The 24,480-nt window shown below is 34.2% G+C and overlaps 1 protein-coding gene across 1 annotated transcript in view; it reads left to right on the top strand.

Annotated features, from left to right (window-relative positions):
• The window catches only part of Dg (Dystroglycan), a gene marked incomplete at its 5' end in the record, with an annotated part of 473,071 nt that overhangs the window by 173,976 nt on the left and 274,615 nt on the right, over window positions 1–24,480 (top strand).

Here is a 24,480-nt window from a genome sequence, read left to right as displayed (position 1 = left end):
TCGAATATGGAATACCCTGTATATCAATGAAATCAGTCTTTAAAACCGTCGTAAATGATTTTCACTGTGATATATATTATTAATACAGTTCGTAGGTTGAAAACTACTGAAAACAGGAAGATGGAATTCTGGCGAAAATATGGATTCTAAAACAAAAGACTTCAAAATTCCTTCAAGCCTCATATTTTTTGGTAATTTAACTCAGAAAACGATATGAAGCAGATTTGCGAGTCATGATACAATGAATAAGCTTCATGGCGCTGACAATGAAGTAATGTCTCTATAACACTTATAGTTACAAATAATTTCTTTTGATACTGAAGAATGATGTTTATTATCGATAAAAATATGTGATGATGATTCTCAAAGAAAACTGGGCTAACAAATCATTCAAACTGCTCAGCGCAGATGACATCAGATTCCATTTCCTCATGAACCGGACACAGTTTATCACATAATATCCCAACCCTAAAGGCCACCGTTAAATTTGCATTACCTTTGATGTTTCCATGCCAAACAACGATAAAATCTCCAAATAAATTGAGTTTCCAGATAACGTCGTGTTCCATCTAGCTAAAGAGATGTACTAAAAATTGTCTCGAGTTCTGCTGCCTGAAAGGAGCGCTAATGACGTGACTAATTATCTCCATTCGTGACTGTAAGCTCGGCACAAAATTTATCCATTCAGACTGTGTTTGCGTCATCTCGAGTTTTCAACGGATAATTAGTAAATTTGTCAATAGTTACATTTTATTTACAAGTTTACAGCTCTCTCAAGTTATTTAAGTTGAATCGTATATGCTCAGAAGGGCCATTTGTTCATTACAATATTTTTTTAATAATTTCAACTTGATTATTCATTTCAAACTCGTAATTTCCACTGTCCTAATTTCGACATTTCAGTCGAAATTCCAATTTGAACTTTAACCCAATTTATCAAGTCATATGTTAAATTTTTCAACTCGTAATTTCAATTTTTCAAGCTGGTATTTTCATTATTCTGTAATGATGACGTCAGAGTCAAAATTACGACTTTGAAGCTGAATTAACTAGATTCATGATCACTAATTCAACTACACTAGCACTAGCATGTTTCATCAGTTGTTAGTAATATAACAGCATGAAAATATAAAAATTTTTAGATATAAGGGTCGAAATGTTTTTTCTAACAAATGTAATAAGTGTTTGTGGAAGTTGCAAAAAAAATCAATCAATTTTTTCATTGTTTGTTATTCAATGCAAATACCGTACGGACTAGCTATATAGAATAAAAAATATGGTCTACAGCACATAATAAATTTTGATGCATATAAGTCAGGTACGTACTTCATTACACAAAAATATATTGGGTCACTCCTAACTTATCACAAAACATAGTTTTTTTTCTTTAAATTCTGACACGCTGTAGGTCAAAAATTGAGAACTCAAGAATATTTGTTCAAATTATTTTTTTAATAAAATTGACCAAAAAAATAATTTCAAATGTGAGCATGTTTTTGAGAAAGAAATATTTTTGATTTTCTATTTCCCAATTTTACACGAAAAATGGGAAAAATTTCCGAAGGAAACAAGAAAACCGTTTCCAAACAACTAATTCCACGAGAACATTGAATTATACAAAAGAAAAAGTGCTTTCGAAACAACTACATACTTTCACATGAACATTGAAATATACGAAAATCACACATATACGGTTAGTTTTCTCAGATAATTTCCACATAATTTTTAAACAATGATAGTTTTAAAAATTATCAAGATGTGAATATGTACTGGTTTATGCGGTAAAGATAGTCACCTATTACGAGCTCTTCAAATTATACGTACGTCCTATCTCCCTTCAAGGTTTTTTTATTATAACAATTATTTCACAAGGTCTACAATTTTGCATTGGAAGTGAATTTGTGCCTTCAGTTTGAAAACTTACCATGACAGTAAATTCAAAATTCCCAGTTGACTATGCAGAATCAAACTACATTTTTTCTTCGAAAAATATTGTTTGTCAGTGAAACAATATCAATTCTGTAACGTGCGCCGTGAAACATGCGGTTTCAATTCTATTTTGTATTTCTGTTTGAGCCAATTTTGATGCAACTGATATATTAACTACTATTTAAGTTGTGTCAATGTATACTTCTATACTAGTATTATAAATGTGAACGTTTGTGAAGATGGACAAATGTATGTATAATTGTGGCTCTTTCAGGCCTTAACGACAGAACGGACTCAGATGAAATTTTGCATGAATAGAGCTCATACATCAGTATGACCTATAGCTACAATTAACAAAGGTTTTGTGTAATTTTGGTCATAATATACCAATAAGTATTAGATAGGTCGGAAAAATTCTTGCTCCCTGGCGTGCACTGCTTATACTATTGGAGTTTCTCCTTTTTTATTGAATATCAATGACTTATTAGAAAAAACCAAGAATCCTATATATTGCTTTGCTGACGACAGCACACTCGTCTCATCATTCCATTTGGATTTCAAGACATCGGCTACAGAGGCACATCTTCACCGGCAGCAGGAGGTTGCATATCCTAATGAGGATCTAGAAGTGATTTCGAATTGGGGTGAACGTAACCAAGTTCAATTCAATGCCAAAAAAACCCAGGCATCGGTTTTCTCCAAGAAGATAAATATCTCCGAACCGGATATACTAATGTCATGTAAGACAATTCCGCTTTCTGCTTCGATAACTTTGTTGGGGGCTGGAATGGACACCAATACGTCTTGGCACAATCATGTCGCTGAAATTGCAAAGGCTGCTTCTCAAAAGCTTGGAACACTTTTCCGAACCAGAGAACTGTACACACCTTAACAACTTTTGATGCTTTATAGAGCTCAGATCAGACCTACTTGGAGCATTGTTCTCATGTATGGAGCTCTGTCCCCAAACGTACCCTGAAGTTGCTGGATTCCATCAAGAAAAGAGCCATTCACCTGATTAGAGACGCAAACATCACGCGCAACCTTGATAGCCTACGCCTAGAACATCTAATAAAGGTTTGGAGATTTGTCTGTCTTCATTAGATACTTTCACGGAAAGTGTTCCAGTGACTTGGCACATTTGATTCCACCAAGAGCGAAACATATCAGAAATACGTGACGGACTATGGCTGCTCATCGTTTTGAGGTCCAACTCAGTACACCTCGAACTCCACTGTTTGAGAACTCTTTCATCTGGAGCACTGCGTTTATGTGGAATGAACTTTCTGATAACGTTTTTCCAAATGGAGTAAATCTTCAGCGATTCAAATCCAATGTGAATCGCTACTTTCGGACAGGCACCGCTCTGAGAGCGCCTTGAGGATTTTCCTGTAGTGCTTGTGTTTTGTCCTTAGAAAAAAAATCTGTCAAATTCCTATAGAAATTGATTCAATTGTCGTTTTGAGTATTTGATATAGATATAATTTGTCTTTTACACTAAGTAATTTGGACGATTCGTTTAAAAGTTATCACGATAAGAATAACTTGAAGCAACGCAGTAAGCCATTACGCGTCGCGTCTACTGTAAGACGACGGGGGACGATACGTTGGGGTAGAGGAGCGGTCTACGTAATGAAACGACATCGCTGAGAACGCGACCCAATCGCGGAAAAACGCTTGAAGGAATACGTCGTCGACGGTTGTATTAATTTTGCGAAATGTTTTTATAGGTAACATAATTCGAAGCTATTAATTACTTAGTGCAGTTGGCATATTTTTCAAAGTTACTATATATTTGAAGTAAAAACATTAGGTTTCGTGACAGATCATTTTAAACAAATAGTTACAATATTTTTTCATCAGCCCAAAATTTCAGGTTTCCAACTTCAAACTGACGAAATTCAATACAAGCGCTGAACCCCAATTCCTGATTCCCTTTCGTGATGCTTATTTACGCTATACAAAGACCCTACCTGCATATTTCAAGATTATAGGTTCAGTAGCTTCGGCTGTACATTAATATAAGTTTGTCAGTCAATCAATAGGTATCCACTTATACAATACTAGGTGTTTCCCGCTATTTTACACGCGTTACCCTATATGTTATTCCAGGCCATGACCTATCTATAAACCAACTTACATTCGAATCCGTTGAGCTGTTTAGGCGTGAAAAATTAAAAAACATAAATACATTCATTACATTCATCCATCCTTACGAAATTTACGCATTTATAATATTAGTAGGAGAAGGATTAGTAGGATTACCAATGTATTTAAGTCTAATACTTTCTTTTTTTTTGCTGAAGCTATTCAATGTTGTATAAGTAGGTACCTATTATTGATTGACTGACACTCTTATATTAATGTACAGTCGAAGCTACTGAACCTAGAATCTTGAAATATGCAGGTAGGTTCTTTTCATAGCGTAAATAAGCATCAAGGAAAGGAATACCCCAAAAGGAAAAAAAGGGGTTTAAAGATTATATTGAATTTTGTCAATTTTGTAGTGGGAAACCTAAAGTTTTCAGTTAATAAAAAAACAATGTACCTATTTGCTCAAAATGGTCTGTCACGAAAGTTGATGTGACAAACCAAATTCTACGCGGGCGAAGCCGCGGACACCAACTAGTATTCTATAAATGCAAGTATAGACAATCCATTTTCAGTTACTATAACAATATCAGAATATTTATACTCGCAAATAGCAAGACTTTTCCACCAGAATTTCTACTTTTATTTTGATAATGAAATTTCCTTGCACAGAACAAAATAAAATCACCTCCTACAAATGAGTTGCTTTGGGGGCGTTTTGTTTTTTCTTATGACAAAGAACAAACAATTCTGGTAATTCACAAAGTTTTGCGGAGATGTGGAAAAAGGAAAAGTGAAGTTTTAACTGGAGTGATGCTTGATTATATATTTCCCAAACGTATACCCCGAAGGAAGCTGAAAAAACTACCTTCGTTAAACGGTTACTTTTTTCATCAACAGACGGAAGATTTTAATTTCTGGACTCTTTGAATGTGAATGCTGTAAAACACGCTTCGTTCTATTTTGGCTTTTATTCTTCTTCTATTGGCTTACTGTTTCTCCTTAAATTCTTAGTCGAATCAGAAAAGTATTTTCCTCGGAAATTCTCAGAAAGAGCTGCTATTTTGATATTTTTTTCCATTTTTCAATATTAGAACAGTTTTGAAAAGAAGATGGAATTATTCATATTGTTCAAAAAATATGTATGATGTTTTTATGAAAAATTTCAGAAAAAAATCTCCGTTTATTATTTATGTAACAATACCTACATCAAATATTCATTCAATAATTATGGCACCAACGATAATAATGTATATAATAATGATAGAACTAAAGCGTCTTAGAAAAATCGTAGATATATAAATTGTATTATAAACGATTGATTACTCAATCAATGCATTCCCTTAAATAAAATTCCTAAATTATCAGTAAACTGTAAAAATAAAGTAATGTGAATTAATCAATTATCTATATGTGCACCTTCAGATAGTGAATATCATAATTCAGTTGTAGCAGAGAACATTGATGTACGGTTCGGGTACTTGATGATAATATTGTTGGCTTCTTCTTCAAACAATTTGGTACCGAATATGAAACCGGAAGGTAGGTACTCGACAGACATTGAAGTTAATTATTGTTTGACCATTGTCAAGCGAAGACGCATTATATTTACTTGAAAATAAAACTGGAGATATTTACCTACGGTAATTAACCCCCCACCGCGGGTGGGTCGAATAGACCCTCCCGCGTTGGGAGGGCGTGGGAGGGCGTTGGATTATATCCACAGGCGTCAATGCAGGAACCTTCACAGAACATTTCCTGCATATGCAATTGGCAATACAACTGAAAGAGTCGACCTTCAATTTTGAAACAGGCACACTTGAACGAATATAATCCAACGCCCTTCGTGGTATTAGCCAGGGGAGTAGTTGTTTTTTGATAGTCCATTCAACCTACTAGACTACGACCTACGAGACTGGCTTAAACGTTCAAAATTCATTTCTTTAGATTTGTTCACTGCCAGTCTTCGAACATAGCCTACTGACTAATAAGAAAGAGATAACTGCCAACCAACCAAAATGAAGCAACCTACAGCTGTTTTCTAAGTTATCTGCTTTGCAGCAGAACCATTATATCCGCGATTTCTCTCAGACACTTCAGTTCCATCATTATTATATGCATCAAAAACAAATTTAGTTTCAGTGTTACTATCTCCATTCGGATTTGAAGGCCGTCATAGTTTGAAACTACATCCTATGCAGTTCCAAGGCCTACGACGGCCTTCAAACCTGAATAAAGATAGTAACACTGAAACTAAAGTTGTTTTTGATGCATATAATAATGATGGAAGTGAAAATCCCGGCCGCGAAAGCCGTACCTAACCAATTTAACTCCAGTTTCGTAGTGTAATGTGAATATCTAATATAATGTGACTTTGAACAATTAGTATACTCACATTCTGAAGGATGATTCCAAATAGTATATAAAAAAAAACTTCCAAAGCTTGCCTGTTCGCTTTCACGTATTCCTTGACGAGACTAATAAAGCACCCTGAGTATTCTGCACTCACGTGACTGACTCGTAAAGGGATCACGTGAGGGACACGTTCAGTAATAATGTCATTCCAACAGATCATTACAGAAACATCATTAAAAAAAAGCATCCCGTCATTCGCTGTGATTATTTTTCGCACCTTTCATGTTCATCATCACTGAAACTATTTTTTTATCATAATTATATTTCGAGTGGCGTAGAAATCACATAGACTGTCTTTTTATCGATTATGGATTTTATAAAAAAAGCATGTCTAGCTATAATTATTTCATTCAGTATGAACCGGTCAGTCGTTACTGGATAAAATATTGGTTAAAAATCGCGAAAATGATTCACGTTTAGTATTATTGAAGGAAATAAGTGATACGAAGGAAGTGAATGATTATAAAAATTATTTGCGTATGGACGAATACACTTTCAATAAATTATTGCGAATAGTCCAACCAATTCTAACACGAAAAAATACTGTTAGGAGGAACAGTTTACCAGTTAATGAAATATTGGCCTCAACTCCACATCTCAATTAATATTCATTCTACAATGTCGTGATATATACTGATTGATAGACTATTTTGTACTCTATACATTGATGCTGTTGATTTTTTTCAAAATGTTAATTTTTCCTCTTTTTTCAGCTCAAAACTTCATGATGTCGTCAAGCGATTGTTGGACAATTTTTCCCTTTAAATTCATACTAAGCCAAAGCGCTGCCGAAACAGACTGAAAAATTAACCCGTTCCTAAAATTTCACCCTCGAAGTGGTGGAGACTGATTCATTATAAACGTATACAGGGTGTCCCTGGACTTCCTCTTTTACTCTCGGGAATGTATAGATGGGGTCAAAATATCACCAGTACTTCATATAACTTTTTTCCTAAAAGTCTTCGTAACCAAGTTACGGGCCTTCCAAGTTACAAAATGAAAAATGTTTTTCTTTGATAACTTTTCAAGTGAATATTCAAAATCATCCAAATTTTGGTAATTGACTAAACAAATGAATTCCGTCGATGAGCTTTCATGCAGGAGTCAGTTGTTTTGCTACAAAGTCAGGAACGGACTACCCCCGATGGTCCACACCCCAAAACTTTGAAATGACAGATATTTTTCAATATTTTTCAATAATATAAGGTTACTTGGACAATTTTATGAATAAAAGTACTCGTGTGGAAAGTCGATCGGAGCAACGAGTCTTGATAAAAATGTAGTTCTACTCGACGACATCAAACCCGCTCGTCCACCATTATTTGAAATGAATAATTATCAAAGCAGAAATAATAATGATAACGTTAATTCAACAACATTTATCCTGAGATGTCTACCATTATTCGAAAATATTAGTTTTTAAGGAAAATGGAAATGATAGGTAAAATGTTCATAACGAATTTTTATAATGCAAACACGTTTAACTAACGAAACTCAAGAGCCTCAAGAGCAAACAGAAATGAAAAATCCGCTACAGAAACTGCTCGATATGAACACCTTCTCTCTCTATACATTTTCTTAGTCTGCGAAGACACCCTCTCTGTACTTGAAATAGCATTCCAGGGTCGTTTCGTATGGATTCACAATGTAATGTTATTCTATTCAACAATGCATCTCTTGTGTGAATAGGTGTAGCGTAAACAAGACTTTTTAGATGCCCCCACAGAAAGAAATCCAATGGATTTAAATCCGGAGACCGCGATGGCCATGAATATGGCCCACCTCTACCAATCCATCTATTGTGGAAAATATGGTTCAGATGGTCACGCACAATCAAACTAAAATGAGGAGGAGCGCCATCATGCATAAACCACATATCTCTTCGGGTTTGCAATGGAACATGTTCCAAAAGTCCATTCAAATCGTTCTGAATGAACTCCAAATAACGTTCTCCATTCAATCGGTCCTGTAGAACGAATGGTCCTATAAGATGGTTTCCTATGATACCAGCCCAAACATGCCTATCCATGAACCAATTGGCATATTCCAGTCGTGCTGGAAAATCTTGATGTGAAATGGGTGGAGCAGTTGTTCCCTAATTATTCTATGAATAGTGGACTTGGATGTATGGAACTGTTCTGATAGATTTCTGATGCTCATTGAAGGATCATCAGCGACGGCTTCCAAAATATTTTCCTCCAATACAACGGTACGTACAGTCCTAGGAGCGCCCTCACCACCTCGTTTTGGCAAAACTGTACCTACAATAATATCGAAATAAAACAACGTGCTCAAATTAGTTATCAATTATTACATACCTGTCTCCCTCAAGCTGCGATCGACACGCTCGAATGTTTCTCTTGACGGTACCGTTCGATTGGGAAAATGCTCGGAATACAGATGACGAGCTTCTGCAGCATTACAAAATGCTCGTCCATAAAATACATGCATATCTGCATATTCATTGAATGTAAACTGTTCGGCCATATCAAAAAAATTCAAAATATCCTATAGAATATTGACAATACAATGATAGTCATATGACAACGCACCACTCAACAAAACAAAATCGCATTCCAGTTTCTCATTTTTTATCAAAACTTTCTAAAAGGTTTTTTTGTCAACATCTGTGAAAGAAATGGAACACAATTATTCCCTGGATATTTTTCACTTGATCATGTGCAGCCGTTTTTGTAGTTCATTCGTTTGCTTTTTATTAGTATAGTAAATATTTTTTCCGATGTGCGTTTTTTCAGTTAAATTTAGATTCGTGTTAAAGAATTTCTCCCATAAAATTATAATTATCAGTGAAACTCCTCAACAGTTTAGCTGTGAAGAAGAATTTGAAACATTCGAATGTTGAGTTTCATGAGATTCAGATAACTGATCAACACGAAACGTGATTATTCCACACGTATTATGTACATACAAAATATGGAATGAATTCGATATTTCATAGTAGAGTAGCTTGTTAGTTTAAAAACACCACGAATCTACAGAACTTGATATTTCTTTTGAAAAAATATCTGCTATCTTGTGACTTAAACTTCCATATAGGTACTGTACTTTTTGTTTACGACTTCATTTTAGCATACTTTGTATTATTCCTGTTATAAATGTTGTTGAATTAACGTTATCATTATTATTTCTGCTTTGATAATTATTCATTTCAAATAATGGTGGACGAGCGGGTTTGATGTCGTCGAGTAGAACTACATTTTTATCAAGACTCGTTGCTCCGATCGACTTTCCACACGAGTACTTTTATTCATAAAATTGTCCAAGTAACCTTATTTTGTTGAAAAATATTGAAAAATATCTGTCATTTCAAAGTTTTGCGTTGTGGACCACCGTTCCTGACTTTGTAGCAAAACAACTGACTCCTGCATGAAAGCTCATCGACGGAATTCATATGTTTAGTCAATTACCAAAATTTGGATGATTTTGAATATTCACTTGAAAAGTTATCAAAGAAAAACATTTTTCATTTTGTAACTTCGAGGGCCCGTAACTTGGTTACGAAGACTTTTAGGAAAAAAAGTTATATGAAGTACTGGTGATATTTTGACCCCATCTATACATTCCCGAGAGGAAAAGAGGAAGTCCAGGGACACCCTGTATAAATGTACCAAAAATCAAACAAATTGGGCGTAAAAGTTCTGCCTCATCCACCATATTCCCTAGACCTCTCTCACACCGATCACCACTTTTATAAGCTTGTTGATAACTTTCTCACTGGTAAAACCTTCGCCAATCAGGGCCAGGCAAAAACGGCCTTCGTCTACTTCATCAAACCCCAAGTACCAATTTTTATGCTGACGGAATTAATCGACTTGTGTTACGTTGGCAAAAGTGGACTGATTCAAATGGCGCATATTTCGATTGAATTGAACAAGTATCCATTGAGATAGGATAGGTCAAATTCGACTCATAAAAATGGACAAAACTTTCGAAACAACCTTATACAAGCTGGAAAAAAATTCATCCCAGATAACAACTTTCAATTCCAAACATTCTATTAAACGTAAATCACTTTTTCTTATTCAGTTTGTACTTCAAACAATTGTAGAAGATTGAAAATTAAGGCACAAACATCGCCCTTATTTAATTGTAAAAGAATTATAGAATTGAAAAAATTCAAAATTCCAAATGGACTTATGATCGTTTATTGTGAAAACACTCATCTGGACATTCGACATAATTAGAGAGCATTTCATTGTTAGGGTTGACTAGTTATAATTAGTTTATTTTTTCAAGGACAAAACACAAGCACTACAGAAAAATATTTTCAGTGTATCCCTAAGAGAAGCCAAGTTCCCGAAAATAAGTTCACAACTTTCAATTTGAAATAGGTGAGTTACGAATCCACCTAAAGACATCGGTCATATTAAATAAATTCAAGTCGATCTGTCACGTCTGACAGACCGATTTGAATTCATTTTCTCACGCGATAATTTTGATATTGTTAAATTTCCTACGATATGTATTAATTGTAGGCAATTGTGAAAGGCAATTATAATGTGTATTCATTTCAAGATTTTCACTGAACAGTTCACAAAAAAGCATCACCTTTATTATTCAATAGCTTCCTCAGTATGAACACGCCTGAAAAACAGGCGTGTTCATTTACAGGAGAAACATTTATTATATAGCGAAACAGGTGTTGCGGTTTTGTTAAAAGTTCAGTGAAAATGTCACAACGAAGACTCTCTTGAATATTGTTATGTTTTCCCTGTGGGTTTGATAATGATTGACCTCAACGTCATTTCACTAGTACACTGACAATACAACACAAAACCTCTAACCAAACTCCAGATTGAAGATCAAATGTCTATAGCCTTATTAGCTCATTTCGCACTGCACTTTCCGAACTAGACCGTCTCTCCTACGTCGCGTTAGAACTTGTATAAACTGATTAGAATTATTTAGGAGCTAGTGGAACAACTTTCGAAAAGACATGGCGTTCTAAAAGTTTCGAAAGGAGACACAAGTGGGACTGAGCGTGACCTCGACTGAATCGCAGTCGATCGGAAAAGAGCAGCATCGTCTGGCTTTAATTTTTCCAGGGGTCAATTTCCAACAATACGTTATGGATTTTCATCAAGTATCGGCCAATGCCGTCGCATATCATTATGATATGCATGAATAGCTTTAGGTAACTAACGTATCCGCCTGATAACTTTTCTGTTACCACATTATATATGTGACCATAATTTTTAATATCAGTATGGTAACAAGTTATTCTCAAAAATAGACATATTCTACCGCAGACCTATGAAAGAAGAATAATATGTAATGAATTGTTTTGTTATATGTCAAAGGGCTCAGGCAGAGTTTTTTTATGAAAGCTTGCAGAGTAGTACCAACGCCAAGACTTTAACACGGATAACGTCATATTTCAACTACTTCACACAAAAAATCAATTAATTATAAACACGAAACTTCCTCTTGAATCACCCCCCAAACGGGGTCAGACTTTAATTTATATCAAAGAGACTCGTTCGTGATGAAGATGATAATTAATTAATCAATTAATTGATAGATGTGGCCCTTACTACGTGGTAGGAAATAATAATGAAGAAAAGAGAAATTAAAATTTCTATGTTTTTTACCACTTTTATTTGTAACTAACGTTACTGCAGTATATATTGTATAAGTTTGAAAATGTCCTTATACAGGGTGTCCCTGGACTTCCTCTTTTCCTCTCGGGAATGTATAGATGGGGTCACAATATCACCAGTACTTCATATAACTTTTTTTCCTAAAAGTCTTCGTAACCAAGTTACGGGCCCTCGAAGTTACAAAATGAAAAATATTTTTCTTTGATAACTTTTCAAGTGAATATTCAAAATCATCCAAATTTTTGTAATTGACTAAACAAATGAATTCCGTCGATGAGCTTCCATGCAGGAGTCAGTTGTTTTGCTACAAAGTCAGGAACGGACTACCCCCGATGGTCCACACCCCATAACTTTGAAATGACAGATATTTTTCAATATTTTTCAACAAAATAAGATTACTTGGACAATTTTATGAATAAAAGTACTCGTGTCGAAAGTCGATCGGAGCAACGAGTCTTGATAAAAATGTAGTTCTACTCGACGACATCAAACCCGCTCGTCCACCATTATTTGAAATGAATAATTATCAAAGCAGAAATAATAATGATAACGTTAATTCAACAACATTCATAACAGGAATAATACAAAGTATGCTAAAATGAAGTCGTAAACAAAAAGTACAGTACCTAATATGGAAGTTTAAGTCACAATTGTGATGGCAGATATTTTTTCAAAAGAAATATCAAGTTCTGTAGATTCGTGGTGTTTTCAAACTAATAAGCTACTCTACTATGAAATATCGAATTCATTCCATATTTTGTATGTACATAATACGTGTGGAATAATCACGTTTCGTGTTGATCAGTTATCTGAATCTCATGAAACTCAACATTCGAATGTTTCAAATTCTTCTTCACAGCTAAACTGTTGAGGAGTTTCACTGATAATTATAATTTTATGGGAGAAATTCTTTAACACGAATCTAAATTTAGCTGAAAAAACGCACATCGGAAAAAATATTTACTATACTAATAAAAAGCAAACGAATGAACTACAAAAACGGCTGCACATGATCAGGTGAAAAATATCCAGGGAATAATTATGTTCCATTTCTTTCACAGATGTTGACAAAAAAACCTTTTAGAAAGTTTTAATAAAAAATGAGAAACTGGAATGCGATTTTGTTTTGTTGAGTGGTGCGTTGTCATATGACTATCATTGTATTGTCAATATTCTATAGGATATTTTGAATTTTTTTGATATGGCCGAACAGTTTACATTCAATGAATATGCAGATATGCATGTATTTTATGGACGAGCATTTTGTAATGCTGCAGAAGCTCGTCGTCTGTATTCCGAGCATTTTCCCAATCGAACGGTACCGTCAAGAGAAACATTCGAGCGTGTCCATCGCAGCTTGAGGGAGACAGGTATGTAATAATTGATAATTAATTTGAGCACGTTGTTTTATTTCGATATTATTGTAGGTACAGTTTTGCCAAAACGAGGTGGTGAGGGCGCTCCTAGGACTGTACGTACCGTTGTATTGTAGGAAAATATTTTGGAAGCCGTCGCTGATGATCCTTCAATGAGCATCAGAAATCTATCAGAACAGTTCCATACATCCAAGTCCACTATTCATAGAATAATTAGGGAACAACTGCTCCACCCATTTCACACCCAGAAGGTACATGCCATGACACCTCAAGATTTTCCAGCACGACTGGAATATGCCAATTGGTTCATGGATAGGCAAAGAGAGGATATGACTTTTATTAATCGAGTTTTATTCACTGATGAAGCAGGTTTCAGTAGAGATGGAGTTATCAACTCTCATAATCTCCATATATGGGCCGAAGAAAATCCTCATGGGATATTGCAAACCAAACACCAACGGAAATTCAACGTGAATGTTTGGGCTGGTATCATAGGAAACCATCTTATAGGACCATTCGTTCTACAGGACCGATTGAATGGAGAACGTTATTTGGAGTTCATTCAGAACGATTTGAATGGACTTTTGGAACATGTTCCATTGTAAACCCGAAGAGATATGTGGTTTATGCATGATGGCGCTCCTCCTCATTTTAGTTTGATTGTGCGTGACCATCTGAACCATATTTTCGACAATAGATGGATTGGTAGAGGTGGGCCATATTCATGGCCATCGCGGTCTCCGGATTTAAATCCATTGGATTTCTTTCTGTGGGGGCATCTAAAAAGCCTTGTTTACGCTACACCTATTCACACAAGAGATGCATTGTTGAATAGAATAACATAACATTGTGAAGCCATACGAAACGACCCTGGAATGCTATTTCAAGTACAGAGAGGGTGTCTTCGCAGACTAAGAAAAGAGCAGTTTCTGTAGCGGATTTTTCATTTCTGTTTGCTCTTGAGGCTCTTGAGTTTCGTTAGTTAAACGTGTTTGCATTATAAAAATTCGTTATGAACATTTTACCTATCATTTCCATTTTCCTTAAAAACTAATATTTTCGAATAATGGTAGACATCTCAGGATAAATGTTGTTGAATTAACGTTATCATTATTATTTCTGCTTTGATAATTATTCATTTCAAATAATGGTGGACGAGCGGGTTTGATGTCGTCGAGTGAAACTACATTTTTATCAAGACTCTTTGCTCCAATCGACTTTCCACACGAGTACTTCTATTCATAAAATTGTCCAAGTAACCTTAATTTGTTGAAAAATATTGAAAAATATCTGTCATTTCAAAGTTTTGGGGTGTGGACCATCGGGGGTAGTCCGTTCCTGACTTTGTAGCAAAACAATTGACTCCTGCATGAAAGCTCATCGAAGGAATTCATTTGTTTAGTCAATTACCAAAATTTGGATGATTTTGAATATTCACTTGAAAAGTTATCAAAGAAAAACATTTTTCATTTTGTAACTTCGAGGGCCCGTTACTTGGTAACGAAGGATTTCAGGAAAAAAAGTTATATGAAGTACTGGTGATATTTTGACCCCATCTATACATTCCCGAGAGGAAAAGAGGAAGTCCAGGGACACCCTGTATATTGTAACGTTAGTTACAATTGAAAGTGGTAAAAACATAGAAAGTTTCATTCTCTTCATTAATTAATCAATTGATTATAAAATAATGATTTTTTAGAGCATTTTTTTTAAATTATTCTCTTATAAATACATACACTTAATTATTTACATGCTATTTCCCAAGCTTTTCAATAAATTAAGTTCAATTAATTAAAAAATGTTTTAAAAAAATATTTTTTTGTCAGATCAAGCGAATCCTTCTAGATAATCGTCAGATTATGAGACAGCACGTCTAAAACGTAAAGATGAACCATATGTATCTTAATCTGATGCGCTTGAGTATTTCAAAATGGCGGATTTTTTTGCACATCATGATAATGGCCGCGAGTTTGCGTCAGATCGAAATCATCAGATTATTGAATGAGAGCTTTTTTTGTTGCACTCAACACTCCTGTAGAAAATCTGACGCGCTCGATTAAATTTTTTTCTTTTCACTTTCAAACCTTACGTACAACCACCCATATCATGCAACGATCATAATAACATACCTACATTATTAAAAAACGTAGGACATTGATGATATCAATATCTGACGCGTTCAATTATGTCCATGCAACAGTATTTTTTTACATATTTAAAAATATATAGCCACTTCCTCCACCGATGAAAATGTATATATTATGCAACATTTTTTTCTTATCATCTAAGCTTTGCAACTTAATATGTCTCAATGACGCTCAAGTAAATCCCCATTTTGCATCGTGGGCTCCCCTGCTATAAATACCGGGTCTATTAGGCAATCCATAACTTCTAGACTAATAGGTGTATCAAAATGAGATTTGGTATAGGTAAATGGTATGTGAAGAGAACATTTTCAGATATTTTTCACTTTCTGGTCACTTCCAGTTTCACCGGAAATGGCTCCGGTTCTAAATTGTTTAATAGAATACTCTGTGTATTGTAATATTTTTGGATTTCTTAGACAATTCCGGAACAGCATGTAACATTTACGAAAGCTTTCACGCCTGCTTGATTTTCTCAGTCACTCTTGAAATTGCATCAAGGTGACTGTGATCGGTCGTAAAGTATGTAAGGACGTCAGATGATAATATGTCAGAAAATTACAGTTTTAGTGACTAGTGTGTTAGTGTCTGTATGAATAAGAAAAGTTGGCAAAATTACATTTCCGTGTCTATTATTTTTCAAATGGCGACTATTTCTTGACAAGCAATTTCTGAAAAACAGATTTTTTGAAGAATCTAACAATACTAATCTATTTGCGATTGGATCACAAATCTAATATACAAAAATGAATTGCTTTTTATGTGTCTCGCAAAACTCAAGAACGGCTGGACCTATTTGGCTAATTTTCGTTTTGAATCATTTGTGGACGTCCAGGGAAGGTTTAAACGGTGGGTAAATATGATAAAAGAAAAAAATAATAATAATGATAGAAGAATTCGGGAACGGCTGGACCAATTTTTATGATTTTTGTGATTTTGGATTATTCTCGAGCGAGAATAGAATAATAAGTGTTGAAATATGATAATTTGTCAGTGAAAATAATAATAATAATAATATAAGAACTCAAGAACGGTTGGACCACTATTTATACTTGTCTTTTTGGATTTGGCTGTCGATATTAGAATAATAAGTATTGAAAAATGATATTTCATCAATAAAAATAATGATAATAATAATAGAAGGACTCAAGAACAGCTGGACCAATTTTTATGATTTTTGTGTTCTTGGATTTGTCTTCATCGGGAATAGGATAATATAGAATAATTAGTATTAAAATGTGATATTTCATCAATGAAAATAATAATAATGATGATAAAAGAACTCCAAAACGGCTGGACCAATTTTTGATTTTTGTGTTTTTAGATTTGCCTTTATCGGGAATACTATGACTTAGAAGAATAGGTATTAAAATGTGATATTTTATCAATGAAAATAATAATAATAATGATGATGAAATAACTCAAAAACGGCTGCATCAATTTTTATAATTTTTGTGGTTTTGGATTTGTCTTAATAGGGAATAGGATAATAAGTTTCGAAATATGATAATGTGTCAATGAAAATAATAATATAAGAACTCAAGAACGGCTGGACCAATTTTTATAATTTTTGTGTTTTTGGATTTGTCTTCATCGGGAGTAGGATAATATAGAATAATAAGTATTGAAATGTAATATTGCATCAATGAAAATAATAATAATGATGATAAAAGAACTCAAAAACGGCTGGACTAATTGTTATGATTCTTGTGTTTTTGGAGTTGTCATCATCGTATTGGAATGTGATATTTCATCAATGAAAATAATAATAATTATAATGGAAATCAAGGACCGCTGAACAATTTTTTATGATTTTTGTGTTTTTGAATTTGTCTTTGTCGGAAATAGGATGATAAGTATCGATATATGAAAATAATAATAATAACGAAAAAACTCAAGAACGGCTGGACAAATTTTTATATTTTTCGTTCTTTTGGATTTCTCTTCATCGGGAATGAAAATCTGTTTAAATCTGTTTTTTCGTTAATCAGCTATCGCCCCCATACGAACGACAACTCTCAAAAGTTAAGAAACTTGTGCGACCCAAGGACTAAGGACGTCTTACCTTTTAACGTGTGATTCCTAACACGTTATTAATTAATATTAATATATAATTAATTAATAATAATTTTAATATCATAAGTATCAAAATATGTTATTTCATCAATAAAGAAAATAATAAAAAAGGCAAAACATCTGTGATAATACTGACGTGTTATAGTAAAACGCAACTGACAGCCCACATGTATATCACAATGAGAAGTGTACTCTTATTACCAATTCCCATTTATTTCCCAGATCCGCTGAGCGCGCAGGCCACTGCATTGATTGCAATAACTTGATTATTAAAAGGCTCTATTAAGTAATCAAGAACGTCTCTGGTATTATGAGGAGGTGTTTTTGTTGGAAGTAAATTTGCCGTAAAACTGCTAAAGGTAGATTATTAAAAGTATCCTCAATTTCATTTTGAAAAAACCCAAGTACCTTACCCCTGTTTACTGAACTTCAAACAATATTGGCCCAATTATTCTATTTCCAACGATACCAGCCCAGACATTGACGCCAAACCTTTCTTGAAAATTGCCCTCTCTCAATGCATGTTGATTTTGTTGGACCCATTGCCAAGAATTTTGCTTATTGAACAATATTTGTTAACCGTGATTCGTCGAAAATTAGAATGATGAAATTTGGGTTAACTCTATGATTTTGAAGCAACCAATCACAAAACACTACTCGTCTATCGCCAACGTCAACATACAAATGTTGATATAACTGATATTTAAATTCACGATATCCGTGCTTTTTCAGTATTTTTCTTGCTGATTCGTGATCCATCTACATTTCTCTATTAATTTTTCTCAAAGAAACTGTTCTGCCTTTCGATTTCCCTCTTGCCTAAAACAATCCAAAACGAACGGAAAATTCTGATGGGATGGATGTTATCAGTTGGGATATCTCTGAGCAATCCAACTCAAATTTAACGAAAATCAATACACATTTACCTTCTGCTCATAAAAATTATGTCACGGTCATAACCTAAGTAAGTGTTTTGTTCTTCAAAGAAGACTTGATGGAAATACCCGCAAAATATTATGCATCATGCATATCCGTGGCACAATTGACGAAAGTAAATACATTATCAAGTATTTTCCCTAGTAATATTTTATTGGTATCGTTAGATTCGTCAAAAAATCCTTTTTTCGAGAAGTGCTTGCTAAAAAATGGTCTCCATTTGAAAAGTAATAGTTAGACATGAAAATGTAATTTTGCCAACTGATCTCATTCTTATCAAACATACTAGTTACTAAAACTCTGCGATTGTAATTTTTTGATATAACCTTATATCATGATCCTTAGATCATGGCCACCTAGATGCAATTGAAAACGTGTCTCTGAAAAAATTAAGAAGGCATAGAAACTTTCAAAAATGTAATATTCCGATCCAGAATTGTCTCAGAAATCACAAAATGTTACAATATAAAGGGTGTTCCATTTTAAAATTGAGAACCGGGGCGAGCCTGGAGTGTGTTGTACATAGCGGGTCAGTTATACATAATTGTGGAGCTATTTTTTTGATATAGTAGTAGCGGTACTGATGGACAGAGTTGTGTTAAATGTCTGACAACCTCAATATCGGCCACTATGCAATTATGTCTATCATAGAAGATATTCCAGAAATGGTCCACTAATACGATTCCAGAACTGCAGATTCTCACCTATCGACTAGAGCTTACCTGGTCTCCTGGCTGGTGTGTGCGGTTAGAACCCCGCAGCCATGGGACAAATTACAGTGAACAATTCAGTTTGAATCATGAAATCAAATCTAACCTAATCAAACAATAACAAATAATAATAAAAAAAAAATCAGTATCATTATCGGAATTTACCCCTCTCCGAGCTTTGACGACACCGTTTGTTTTCTTGGTGGCAACTTATATTATCTTCATGAATAGCTAGCTGTTCATTGTTCCGGGAGTGCTCTTCGCAATTCGTCTAGAGTTCCAGGTGTAGGTACCAGGATTCGAATTCGTCCCGCGAACGTATTCGATGAGATTTAGTTCTGGACTGTGCGTTTTTTATCATTATACAGTTAATCTCGGCCTCTCAGAGATTTATGAGAACACGCGTTATCGTGTATTAGAAGAAACTAGGTCCTGCCATCTCTGTCTGTTGGGAACATATAAATTCATTCCCCACACCATATATAACCGAACCTCTTTGAAAACTTACCTTTAAACTCAGTAATGTACATTAGGCATTACGCTCACCCGTTCGAAATCAAATTCTTTTCCGACCATCTTCAGAAAATCGTAGCCAAGTGAAACGATGCTCTCTAGTTGTGGTCCTCTTGCAGGTCTTCTTGATGTAAAATTTGCTGCATTTTATCTTCTTCCAACAGTTGATTCACTTACGTTTAGGGCCATCACACGCTTCATTTCATTATTCGTGTGTACTGCTGAGAAATGACGATTCCTCAAAGACGAATTTAGAATAAAACGTTCCTGGATGTCTGCTATATAAGCCTGTCTGACGAAAATCATTGTAAACAGGCTGCATTGTACAGTGTGAAGACAGAAACACATATTTTTATAATTTTTTCTTGAAAATTCCGGTTTCAAAAATCAAAATTTTGACTTCGATATCGAAATTTCGAGTTTAAAGTTCGAATTTAATCTCATAATTGCGATTCTATTCTCAAAATTTTGGCCTCGAACTTGAAATTGTGGCTTCAAACTCGAAATTTGCAGTGCATATTTGGAAAGTGTAATAACAGCTGCATCGTTTCTTCATAAATTCAAATCCTGATATCGAAAAAGTCATAATTCAGAGATTGGTCTCTATATTTCGAGTTCAAATTACGAGGTTGAAGTTGAAATTTCGAATTTGAAGTCGTATTCATTAGTTCAAATCAAAGTCAAAATTTTGAATCTATTGAAAACACTTTTTCCTCACCAGAACAAAAATACTATCTCTCAACGTACTTTTCACTAACCGAGTTGGCATTATCATCAGGATATGATTACCACCAAATTGATAGTCATCTAAATTTCATTTTAGTCATTTCCTGATGATTCTCAGTTGGTTAACGAAACTCGTGTCGAGAGACAGCATTTTTGGTGCGGGAAACATGTTTTCATTAGATTCATTTCACGTCAGAAGTTCCAAATTTTATAATAATAATAAAGTCAAAATTAAAATTTTCTAATTGAGAATTTCAAAAAAAAATTATAAAGTATAAGGTTCTTCTGCGCTTTTGCGTGTATCTTCAAATACAATCATGAATCAAAATCAAGTTATCGAAATATAAGAGTATTGCCTTTATCACTCTTCCTAAACTTCATATATGAAGTATACTGAGTATACTCAGTCAGAGTGTTTTAATACTTGAGTTAGGAAAACATTTTGTTTTCCTCGTATAAAATGTCATAAGGGAGCATTTTTTTAACTCCCGAAGTAAGGTATAAAGACGAACAATTTACCTACAAATTGTTAAAAAAATCAACGAAATTGTTGAAAACGTTATCAAACTTCAAATTTTGCCTAATTTTCTAAGTGCCTAGTGATTGTAGCTAGTTGCATGATTCATAAAACTCTTTATTTTAATGGCAAACCTACAAATTCGTGTGAGAAACCATTTCTTCAATAAGTTCTTCGAGACCAGTTTTGAAATATTTCAGATCTAACCCTACTCTACAAATCAACTGAAGTTGTGAAATTTATTGGATGAAAATTGTTTTCTACTTCATGTTACTTAATTTATGCAACTTCATTTCAATTTTCATTTCATTCAGTTACAAAAGCAGCAGAAACGAAAATCCCTATTCATTTTAATATAAATGCCGGTATAAAATCAAGAGGATTTGCAATTTTCGTTCCGTGATGTCGGTTTTTCACATATTTATGCTGGGAATTATTGTTGTATGAGATTTTTCGTTATAATAGACATCATCTGGTCTTATCCTTCTTTGTCGCAGTGTGATTATAATTTCTCATTCAAATAACTTTTTTCAGAGAATACGGATGTCGTGTTCTCGAAACAATTCATTTACATTTTCAACGCTCCCTAAACCAAAAAATAAACCCAGGTATTTTCTACTGAAATGCGATTGTTTCATTTCTTTATTTGTTAATTTCTCCGGGTTTTCATCCGCATACAATTTGAAACATAAATTAAGATCAACAAAAAAATATGTGTAAGAACTGTATCACGTATATGCGGTTCCATTCGGATCGGTTTTGTGTGTGTGTGAGAGAGAGAGAGAATATATTTTACTGTCATAAGAATAATCTTGTGTATAGAGTTTCACTTAATTTATTGTGCAGTTTATATCTAAAACAAAGTGCATTCAAATACTCAATTTTTCACCTAATACATAAAATCAGTTTGTTTACGGAATAAATTCATGATTTCAGTTACTATACATATTTAAAAAAATCCGAAACACATCACATAAATTATCATTTGAAATTCTTCAACGTAAAAATGCCACCCCCTACCTTCAACCACATTCGAATGGCAGGTACAACCCCAATTTTTTGAATGGGAAGTGTAGTTTTCTGATATATCGTTTGAAAGGTCTCTTCATTTTTTATTCAAGAATGTTATCGCTTTTAAGTTTATTGCAACAATTAAAATTTTAAAAAATTGAAATCATCTGTTTACCGAAATTCAATAAAATACACTCAAAAACTAAAGTGTAATGCAAAACGTAATGAAATGTAGAATACGAAAATTAATAATAGATGTTAACGAAGTAGATGTTCAAAATGTTCACCGCGAACGCCTAGGCAACATCCTAATCTCAAATAACATCATTTAACATATCAGGCGTGACCGACCTAATCGCAAGCGTTATTCGTTCTTTTGAGTCATTCAAATCTGAAGGTTTAGTTTTGTACACATTGCTCTTTACATATCCCCATACAAAGAAATATAATGATGAAAGATCTGGTGATCGCGCTGGCCATTCAATCGTTCCTCGCTTCCCTATCCACCGAGTGTGAAATGTTGTATCGCGGTATTGCCGGACATCAGCTTGGTAATGTGGTGGTGCTCCATCTTGCTGAAACCATATCGTATTCACTGAAACTTGAGGGTTTCCTGGATAAGGATATAAATTTGCTAAACTTGGAATGACATCATTTTAGAGTAGTGCCAAATAATTATAGCCATTCAAGTTGCCCTCAATAAAAAAGGGACCAATCCCTGCCCAAACATTAACATTTTTGAGGGTATTACGTGTGTTCTTCTCTCATCCGGTGAGGATTTTCCGTTGACCAGTAGCGGCAATTTTGCCGATTAGCATGACCATTAAGAGACAAAGTACACTTATCAGAAAACATAACGTCTTCTAATTACATGATATTGGTATTCATCATTTGCTCACGAAAATAAGTTCTGCTATCAAAATCGTCTTCCATGAGCTCCTGAGTAGGTATCATTTTATAGAGATGCATTTTATTTTTTTTTAATATGTTTACTATCGAGGTATGGCTAACAGTCATTGTAGTGGATGCCTGTCTACTCGATGTATGTGAATTTTCCTCAAACTCAAACATCACATTCAATTTGAGTTCATCACTCATTACATTGGCAACTGCTTTTTTTATCTGTCCCAATTGACCAAACCCGCGAAACTGCTCATCTATATTGCTTATTGTTCGTTGAGATATGGGCGGTGAATTTGGAAATTTCTCATGAAATAGGCGAGCTACTTACTGTTGTTCGGGTTTTCTCTCCATAACCAAGCATTTGTAAAACTGTTATTTTATGCATTTCCGTTAATCTAACCATTTGTCAGACTTGAAGTTAACGAACTTCAATCTTAAATTGAAATACTGACAACTAATGTTGTAACATGAAAAACGAGTTGACAAGGCGTTTTCAACTAACGTTGCCACGGAAATGATTTACAGTTTTTCAAAGAATATCATTTTAAAAAAACATTGCTATAGTTTTTACTGACTTTCTCATTATCAATACCTCAGTTTTGATTATATTGCAATAAGTTTCGAGTGTATTTTATCTTAATTGTTGCAATAAACTTGAAAACGATAACATTTTTGTATAGAAAATGAAGAGACCTTCCAAACGATATAGCACAAGCCTATACTTCTCATTTAAAAAATTGGAGGTAGTACCTGTAATTCGACGGGGGTTGAAGGTTGGGGTAACATTCTTCCGTTGTAGAACGTCAAATCATAATTTAAATTTAACGTGTTTTGGGATTTTGTTAAAATATGTACCGTAAACAAAATAAAGAATTTATTTGTATTTTACACACTGTATATAAAAACATATAAGTCGTACAGTATACTGGTAAATAATAAATGAAATATTTCTTTGAGATTTTCATTATGAAATTATTGTATATTAATGTCTATCACTTAAAATACCTTTCACAGCCTTCCTGAAGCATTGTGAAGATTTTATTTCTGTTACATTATTTGACAAATGATTGAACATTTTACAACCGTTATAGACAACATAATCCTATATGACTGATGTCATTAGTATTGGCAACTTAATGTTTGTTTTATTGGTGACCTATTTTTTTGTAGAAATTCGTATTGTGTTGCGGAACGGCTAACATACTCATTTTTATTTTCTTAATTTTGCCTCCCCTGTACCCTCAAAACGACTTCATTATGATTGCGCCCTCTGTGGTGTGTTGGAGCGATGAAAAGGGACGAACAGTGTTGTTGTATTGTTCTTCTATGTGGTTGATTGTCCGCCATTCTCGACTGCCCAGTTCAACTGTGAATATTCGTTTTTTTTTGCTGATAATATTTATGTTTATCACACCGCATAATATCGTGCTTCTTGATACACGGACTAGCTTCGACCACAAGAACTGGTACCAATCTCAGGACTCTGATGAGACAGCCGCAATCCACTCAAGG

The sequence above is a fragment of the Leptinotarsa decemlineata genome, unplaced genomic scaffold (genome assembly GCF_025532065.1).
Source record: "Leptinotarsa decemlineata unplaced genomic scaffold, Ldec_3_MD MMD2_tig00003348_RagTag_RagTag, whole genome shotgun sequence".
Classification (NCBI taxonomy): Eukaryota; Metazoa; Arthropoda; class Insecta; order Coleoptera; family Chrysomelidae; genus Leptinotarsa; species Leptinotarsa decemlineata.
Note: the sequence above shows the minus strand (reverse complement) of the source record. Positions and strands in the feature narration are given on the sequence as shown.